Raw genomic sequence first — 9,940 nt, 5'->3', positions numbered from 1 at the left:
TTCTGCTGCCAAAATATTGCAAATTGGCAAATAAATATACTGCAAGTGAAAGAAAGTTACTGTATAGACTTTAACTCCATCTTTTCTTGATTAGACAGGGTTCCACATCTTTTTTTATATATATATTTATATTGTTCTAATAATTTTAAAGAAAATATCGAGTTGTCCAGATTAGTACAGAATGATTCTATACATATTTGAAAAATTCGGTTATAATATTGGGATCGCTTCTTTTCATCCTCACCATTTCCGGCACTATGCGAGGTATTGCGTACACAACCCATTCTATTTGTCAAGTTCACACACGTGCACGTGATTCTACAATTTTACTTGAAAATTTCCTGTCTCGATAGCTTTCCCTTTTTTCTTTACCTACACGACAAGGAATTATACTTCGTGTAATGTTTGCTGGAGATTCATTAACAAAGGAAATAATTTCTTGTACCATTATTTCTTAAATTTCCACATGTACGACTCATAAAAATTAAGAAATCCGAAATGCATATTATCTTGAGAATGGCTGTAATAAGGTCAAAAGAAGAACCCGTATTATGAATTTCAGCAAAATAAAACAGATCGGAGTTTTTTATAAAACTTCCCGTTGCATAGATCACTGCCTGTGTTATGCCTTAACACTGTGTATATTGTAATGCTAAAGCCGTATTGTTAAGTTTAAGTATGAAGCTTTGTGTATTATAGTTATATGATGTAAATGTGCTGGTGTCATTATATAAATGTACTGGTGACATGAAACAAATGTACGTATGTAATGCTATACGAATATACGTATGTAATGATATACGAATGTACCAAGGGCGATGTTATGAGAATGTAATCATCCAGTATGATGCTAAAAAATGTTTCTAGTGTAAATTCATCAGATTGTATCCAGTATAGTGTAAGGAGACCACTTCTAAGCAAGGATCGAAGCTCATAAACTCGGCAACAAAATCAGGACCTCTAGAAAGTTCGGAGAGCCGACAACCTTGCTTCGGAAGTTGGCAAGGAGACTGTTCATAATTTAATGATGTATACGAGTTTACCATGCGTATTGTGCCTGTATCTAATGCAAATAAATTGGGTTTTTTAATGTGATATAAAAATAAGGAGATGTGGTATCATTGCAAATTGGACAACTATTTGCCACAGTTTAAGGTAGATCTATCTGGTGTATTTTTTCTGCGCGTCCTTTCTGGTAATGTTGCAAAATTACTTATTTGTTTTACAAATAGTTTACCACTAGTATCATTCAATATACAACAAAATACCTACAACTTGAAATTTAAAGATTGAACTATCAATATTTTTTTTCAAGAAAATTAGGCCCGTGACCCCCTTTTTATATATATATATATATTTCAGAAGTATTAATTAACGAAATTATCTCTTCGAATTTTAGACAATTCTATCGTGTAATGTTTCTTCAATAAGGAAAACGTAAGTTTCCCCTATATAAACAAAATAAAATACCCTAAATGTGGTTAATTTCAATGTATTGTTACGAAAAAACAAGGTCCGCGATCTCAAGTTTTTATATTGAAATTTGAAATTACTTTGACCGAAAAGTCTTTTACAGAAGCTTACGAAACATTTATCGTCGAAAGTTTTGACACCCCAACTGCCTTATTGAATGAAGTGGATATAAGCAATTAAAATAGGCAACCATAAGACCATCAACCATGAGAAAACTTGGCCCTAACGTTTAGTCGGTTATAAAAGGCCCCGACATAGTAACATTATTTTCTTCACCCTCTCCCTTCTTCCCTATAACTTATACTCTATAATTCTATAATACTAGTAATCTTCAATATTGAGACTTGAGAAGAAAAAATTACTTCAAAATTGTATTCTCTACTTCTGAATGATACACAAAAGAACAACACAAGAATGCAAATTTCGCTATTCTTTCGAAATTGGAATTTGATCAAGAAAAAAACTACATGTTCTATTTTTATCATACATGTGTAGTTTCAGTTTCAACCATGGTTCTAAATTTAGATTTTACTTTCCCCAAAAATTGTGGACGAAAAAGAAGACACCTGTTTATTTTCTGCTTCTTGAGAACTGAGATTTGGATGAGATAGAAATCAAATCAAATAATTTTATTGGTGTAAATTCTAATACAGGAATGATACCAGCTGACATTTACAAAATACAAATACAAAAACAGACAAAAATAAACAAAAAACAAATATACAGAGATATGTTTTCTCAATGATAAGAGACACATATCTACATTGCGTGGAGGTGTTATTCATACTATATTATCTCTTCAAGCTATTACAATAAGCTTTAATACTACAACAGTTCTTAACAACATTATGTTTGCATCAGAATCATAGATATCGCTTATTCCAGCTACACATACAGTACAAATGTCAGTATCATTACTTTTCAAAATGAAACTAAATCTTGTTCAGACATGTTAACAAAAGATGGAACTATATCACTTAAATTACAAAAGAGTATATTTCTATTAAATTCTAACGCTTTACATTTAATGAGGAAATGGAATTCATCTTCAATTCCATCCTTGCAAAGTGGACAAATTCTCTGTTCTAAAGGTGTTCTAGTATATCTACCAACTTCTATTAGTAATTTGCTATTACTAATTCTAATTTTTACCATTTTAGAAATAACATTTTTGTTAAGGTCCAGTAGGAGATATTTTTCTAATTCGTAATTATTTTTAACTTTGCGATACGTTCTTAGTTTATTACCATGACTATCTTTATTAGAGTCACAAAAAAGAGCTTGTTTCCAGGATTTTATGAATTCCTCCTCTAATTTCTTTTGAACTGAAAAAAGTAATTTTGTCTTTGACATAGTATTTTGATTTTCCCAAACATGCTGAAAACCAAGTTTACCTAATAACACTTTTATTTTACTACAAAAACCATTAGACATGCAAGTTTTCACTGTATGCTTTCTTTACCATACTCTCGCTATTCATATTAATGATATGAATCCAGAAATTAATTGTATTTTTAAGGGCTGACAATGAAAGTGGGAATAAACCTAATTCAGCAAGTACAGCATTATTCACAGCACCTTTATTTACACCCAATAAAAATTTAGCAAATTTGATTTAAATCTTATTTGGACTAAAGTTTTGTAGACGGAATCTGATTTTTTTGTTCGTTTCTTTTCTGTAAGCTTTGTCCTTCCACTTATGTATACATGTTAAAAATGTTTCACTTGTGGTCGATTACCCTTTGTTATCGTTTATACTTTTCACACAGATATAAATTATCCTAAAATTTTCAATTCTTTAAAAAAAACGGAACATGCCAACGCCTTTCTAGCACAGGCACTTGTCTCAGAAAAAATAAATCCTATATACCGTAATATAACACATATATAGGGGAACAAATTCTAAGACAAGTGCCTGTGCTTTCTAGTTCAACATACACATTTACATGCAATTTACCGGTAATTATTCGTTACCTTTGACTCAAGATTACGCTACACTGACACTGTCAATTTCATTCAAATAATATTGTGGGGTCAATTCTGGATTGATTTTAACGAGTATGATACGACTAGAAGCAAAATTGTCACTAGTTTATTATTTTATTTTTAATTTCTGTTGAAATAAATACGAGCGGTATTATGTACCCGCTCCTGCGTGAGGCTAAAACAAAAAAAAGTTGCAGACTAACACACAATAGGATATTAAGATCTAAGATTTCTGATTGGAGTCAGCTAATTTCTTTGAAATTTTGACCTAGCAAAGGAATACTTGTTTGGGTTCATGATAGACCGCACAAAGTCATTAAAATTATGATTTCTCTTTCATGTGCCCATTTCCCGTTCTTGGAGTAGGGGAGATAACTTGCGTTACTAACGACGCACGTTTTGTATCCCGAATTCCGCTAGAGGCGTGCAATTACGTATACTTCGCCTTAATATGATTTAACACTGTCACACGAGACAAACATTTTACTCCATACCCTCATTTTGTCATGGCGACAGCCCCACCTTTCATCCAGGTCGACCCACTTAATAAACCTACCTATTTGAACTATTGGTATTTTGTTCTCGTTCTGCATATGTATGGAATATTTGCCACAGGGGGTAACCAAACAATAATAAATCAATCATTCATTCTCAAAAAATTTTATAAGACGATGCCCGGAAAATATATAAATATGTTTCATAAATCAACACCTGTACAAATAAATTCACCGTTTTTTATGCTCAAATAGCCCTGAGGTTCAGTGTTGGATATTTCCCACTTGGTGTCGTCGTAGTTTATTCGCGGTTCTTCAAATTGAAAAATCCAACTACAAGTGTCAAACAATAGATGGGATTGGAGTTTATATAGCAATTAAAATTGTTTCTTTAATGAAGTTATAGTGAGACCTGTATACTATATCTAATATTATTTTCATATTATATTTTTGATAATAAATGTAAAACAATAAATACATTCAGAAAAATTCAAAAATAGATGGGATATTTTATAAAAATTCTTCTTATACTGTTGAACTTCCGATTATGATCTAAAATAAAAATATTTATGACATCTTATTTGTTTAATAATTTTAGAAATACAATTATAAAAAATAACAGTATCGTTCTGCACCTAAAGTCGGACTCTTAAGAAGCAGATCTCATTGAGCCGGCACATTTACGTAATTCCTGAGTATGAATGATATTTAACCATTTTTTAGTTATAAAAGAAGCTGAATTATATATTTCACAACCATAATAATTGTGTATTGCTTGTTACGTGCAAGTAATTTCATACAATTTCATGCACTTAGTTTGTAAATTTTGAAGATGCTTATGCAAAGTTTAGTTCCTGTCAAAAATTAATCCCACAACAGATGCGAGTCCAGGATTTTGATAAAAGGGGCCTGGGGCCCCAAAGTAAGCAAAGTTTGGAGTGGGACATGTAAAAAATATATGCATTAACCATATATGTAGCTCCATAAGAGGACCGGGTACCCTGTCCCCCTAAATCGGCCTCTTCTAAAAGTTGTTTCCAATATATGACTTTTAAAACACATAATTTGCATATAATAACATTAAGCCGTATGCTGAGAATACTTGATTAGGGAAATATCATCCTTTAGGTTCTAATAGGTGAAAGCGAAATATATTGTATTAATAAAGTTATTAGGTTTCATAGGTTGGTTCGTACCAATTTGGTACATCTGTGGACACAATGTCTGTAAATTGTGTCCTTTTTAGTACATATTTTTTGGTAGCAATTAGATACATATGTGGGACACAAGTGTCCACTTAGTATAATTTTTTGTTTGTACCAATTAGATACACTTGTGGTACACAATGTTTGTAAATTGTGTCCTTTTAATATTCAATTTTGTTCGTATCAATTGCTGCTCACAAGGAAGCTATTAAACCAAGAGTTCCAAATGGGGAAGTTGAAGTCATCCCTTCGTAAATTTTACGGACGCAATCACGAGTTGGTTGACCGTTATGGAATAACCGTTTCACAGATGATATCGGATATGTTCCTTATGTCGTAACTACAATACCCTCCCTTTTTACGAATGTGACTTACCGAATTAGGCTATTTACCGGATTTGTAATAACATAAGCAACACGACGGGTGCCACATGTGGAGCAGGATCTGCTTACCCTTCTGGAGCACCTGAGATCACCCCCAGTTTTTGGTGGGGTTCGTGTTGCTTAGTCTTTGGTTTTCTATGTTTTGTCATCTGTACTATTATTTGTCTGTTTGTCTTTTTATTTTTGGCCATGGCGTTGTCAGTTTGTTTTCGATCTATGAGTTTGACTGTCCCTCTGATATCTTTCGTCCCTCTTTTAGATACATTTGTAATAATACAATGTCTGTAAATTTTGTCCTTTTAGTAAATGTGTTGTTTGTATCAATTAGATACATTCGTGGGACACGATGTCTGTGAATTGTGTTTTTCTAGTATATAATTTTCAGGTATCATTTGAATACATTGGTCGAATACAATGTTCGTAAATTGTGTCATCTTAGTAGGTTACTTTTCCTAACATGTATATATGTCAAGCAATAGTACGTTACTCAGATTCAATGCTGGTAAAGTGTATCAAATGAGTTTTTGGTGAGGCATACAATAGCCTTTACTAGTATCGATTTGTTATATTCTTCGGTAAATAATATTATGAGAGACATTTTTTTTTTGAGCTTAAAATCATTTCATGAGTCACAAAAAGTTTCTCGTTAGTACTTTTGTATGCGCTCAATTGTACATAGTTTCATTCCGATAACTTCGGTGCATTTGTCAATGTATATTATATATTGCGTACAATACCCTTTGAACTCTGTTCAACATATTGTCCAATTTTAAATATTTGGTATCTAAGTAAATAAGATATTAAAGGTAGACAGGCAGTGACTCATGATATTATATGCTCCTTAAACAATGCTTTTTTTAGATGACGGTTGATGCAGCTTCCCCTTGGGGCAGCGTTTTTCAGTCCCAAAAGAGCTTCTCACGTTATGGCGGTATCTGCTTCCAAAAATTGAGATATTACACTATTATAAGAAAATTTATAGTTAATGGGAGATAACTCTAAATTATTTGACTTTTAAAAATTTTAGATTTTAATAATTGATGCCATTTGTCTTTTTCACTTATTACAAAATATGTTTTTATGGGTTGAGATTGTACTAAAAGTATGGTATATTAAAATTTACAATGAGTAGTTATAATTGTAGTGTATGCTAAATTTTATACATGTATCTTTTTATATGAAATTTGAATAATAACTGTCACATTTTTGGCCTGCATCATCATAACTTGTGTTAGTTGTTTTTGCCTTCAGCGGATCATAAAACTAAATGATTGTATACTTTTCTTCTAACAAACTATACTGAAAAAAAAACAAGATGGAATTTCCAATCCATATAGTGTAACTCAAATCATACTCTTAAATTTTGTCTGCACTTTATATCTCTAGTCATGGATCTACTTGTCAATCTACTTTTTATGCTAGTAAATAGGAGTTTGTTTTTTCAAAGTACTCATCTTGCGTGACAAATAAAGGTGATGTTCTTGTTATTCATTATTTGAGAAAACGCGCCGTCTTACTAAATCTAGCTAATTATATAAACCACATGTATGAAAATACGTTTTAATTTGAACTTGTAATGGTACCGGTGACAAGTATAAGCATTTAAAAAAAATAAATGAATACAAATTATATCTGTAATCATTTTTAATTCTATCAGTTGCATCTACAATAAATCACATTAATATCATATTCTCTCTCTCTCTCTCTCTATCTCTCTCTCTCTCATTACTATTTAAAATAAGAGAGTACTATTACATGTATTTACAATAATTCTAGATATAACAATATCCATAAATTCACGCTTGCTAAACATTAAGTTAAATTAAATAGATATATATAATATATATAAAAAAATAAGAAAATCACATTGCATTAACCAATGATAGCTTTTATCTTGTTATACTTTCAATGTTGTTTAACTGACAAACCGCACTTTGTAGCCGGATTTGTGTACCTCATATCACCCGGCAAGTCATTTAGCATACAGTTATCTGCATTATCAGCTTTATCAAAGCTAGGACGGACCTTATGTAGACTAGCTATACTTCTAATTGACATCCTACGTTCACTCCTTAGTGCTTTCCTAGAACAAAAGAATACAAAACAAATAAATAATGAAAAATATTAATCGATTTGCCTTTTCTGAATCAAATATCAGGAATAAGTAAACGTTATTCAAGAATTATGTTGATTTATACTATTACGCCATTATATATTGTTTGTGAAAATTGATAAGGAACATAGTTCTATCCACTTCCAAACAAATGTGGTTTGCGCGCTGAAATCGGTTTCATACATACCAATATAGGGATGGATGGGGTATATGTCAATGCGACAGCAACACATGGACCTAAAAATGTAAAACAAAACATTTGGAGGGCAACATCAATCTTCAACAATAGACAGGTTTTTAAACAATATGTCAGATCTAAATCGTCTTGATTCTACAAATGTTGTGAATTTGAAATTTAACAGAAACAATTCTCCAGATAACGAAATATATTAAGATATGTTATACGATAACTATTGTTATACTTTTATTTTAATACAACTTGGTTGTGTAGCGGCTTGTGGATGGTCAGTCCAGACGCGGGTACCATTCGTCATATAACTTGTGCTTTAGAATAAAAATGAATTAATTCCATGTGTTTGTAATTTATATGATTTTCATATTTCTAAAGGTTGTTTGATAATCTGAGTTAGAACCATTAACATTTCTTTTAAATCACTTCAATATTTATTTTCCACAACTCTTTTTCTCGAATAAAACTGACAAAGACTATTCTGGAAACACGCGTGTTGTAGTGAATTCGGCAAAATTCTCGATTAATTTCATAAATCTAATATTTATATGGACTAAATATACCTGGAAACTATATACTTTTTTTTTAAAACAATTTCATATATTTGATATTCAATTCATACTTTTCTTCTGTTAACTCTCTTGATATTTATTTCATATATAATTTAATAAAATTGAAGTAGAACTATAATATAGTACCTGAAGTATTTTCTATATATCAGTATGATACCGAGTACCACGGCAAAGCACGCAATGGTTACTACAGAGGCGACAAGACAATAGATGTAGCAACAACTTTGTCTGTATAAAAAAATTAACAACAAATAAAACACAGAAACCAAAAGCAATTGTTGAAACATGCACACTTAAAATGAATATTATCTTGATTCTATCATTTACATCATCTGACTATGTAAAACGAATGTAGATTTATAGCGTTAGTATGTCTTTTTTTTAATTAACAGGTATTCTGAACACACAAAGATATGACAAACTTTCTTTTTTTTTTCTTTGAAACAGAACAATATCTGTATTAATAGAATAATTATGTTCATTTAAAAATTAATGTAATTGCTAATAATTGAAGAAGAAAAAACTGAAGTTAGTGTATGGAAACAAAAATAAGAATATCAGATATTGTTAACTGTGATGAAACATGCCATAAATATTATTAATTATTTACATTAATTCAAATTGAAATAATTGTTTTGTAATAAAGAAAACAAATCTAAAGCATAATTTTAGTGACTACATTTAATTGAAAAAATTTCCCAAGCAGTTGTAATTATTTTTATAAGTAAAAGCAGACACCAAAAGATTACATCACAAGTTCTTGTTATATTAAATTTTATTAGGTTAAGTTAATACATTGATATTTGAACTGTACACGTAATGTTTTGTATAATGTTTGAAATGTCAATTACAATATCATCCGATTTGATGAAACTTGAGGTTCAGTAAATTACTAAAATAAACAATATCAAATGAATGTTATGTGAATTATTAGTAATATAGACAGTAACAAGTAAACACAAAACAATGCACTAACAGAGTTATGAATTAACTTTAAGAATTGAAGAAAGTTCACATATTATTGTAATTAACAGAATATTTTCACAGATATTACAAAGGTCTTCTTTGGACTTGTTAAAAGAAACTTATCTTTCAATGCAGTCCTCTTTTGATATATACTTAGTAATTCTTACGGAAAAGGAATAATTATGCGTAAAGTACACAAAACGTTCATTTGCAATACAAAAGAAATATAAAATACCTTCACTCTTTTCGTCAGCTGAATGCGTAAATTGGTCAGCTTCTGTTGTAATAGTATAAGGCACTGAAAAATTAAAACTTAAACATTTACCTTGTCCAATTAAATATTTCAATTGGACTATAGATTAAATTTTCATAGGTGATTATTTTATTTCAAGTAGTGTACGTATGCCAATCAATATACTGACTACAAGTTATACCCGATACAAGAGAAAATTCACACAACCTTCTTGAATTAGCTAAACCCAATCATATTCAACGTACACTTTTGTGCATAGTATACAAGTCTTATCATCATGTCAAAGACTTTTTGAGACGAGAAGA

General features: G+C 30.6%; 1 long non-coding RNA gene across 1 annotated transcript; it reads right to left on the bottom strand.

The window, feature by feature from the left end:
• Positions 1-7,087: 7,087 nt before the first annotated feature.
• On the bottom strand, positions 7,088-9,611 carry LOC127729742 (uncharacterized). Its single transcript, XR_007994817.1, has 3 exons — positions 8,543-9,611; positions 7,842-7,891; positions 7,088-7,624 (listed from the first exon to the last, which is right to left on the bottom strand). It is a non-coding gene; the product is annotated as an uncharacterized LOC127729742 (long non-coding RNA).
• Positions 9,612-9,940: the final 329 nt, after the last annotated feature.

This window comes from Mytilus californianus, unplaced genomic scaffold (genome assembly GCF_021869535.1).
Source record: "Mytilus californianus isolate M0D057914Y unplaced genomic scaffold, xbMytCali1.0.p SCAF_2, whole genome shotgun sequence".
Lineage (NCBI taxonomy): Eukaryota > Metazoa > Mollusca > Bivalvia > Mytilida > Mytilidae > Mytilus > Mytilus californianus.
The sequence above is the reverse complement of the archived record's forward strand: the minus strand, read 5'-3'. Positions and strand labels throughout refer to the sequence as shown.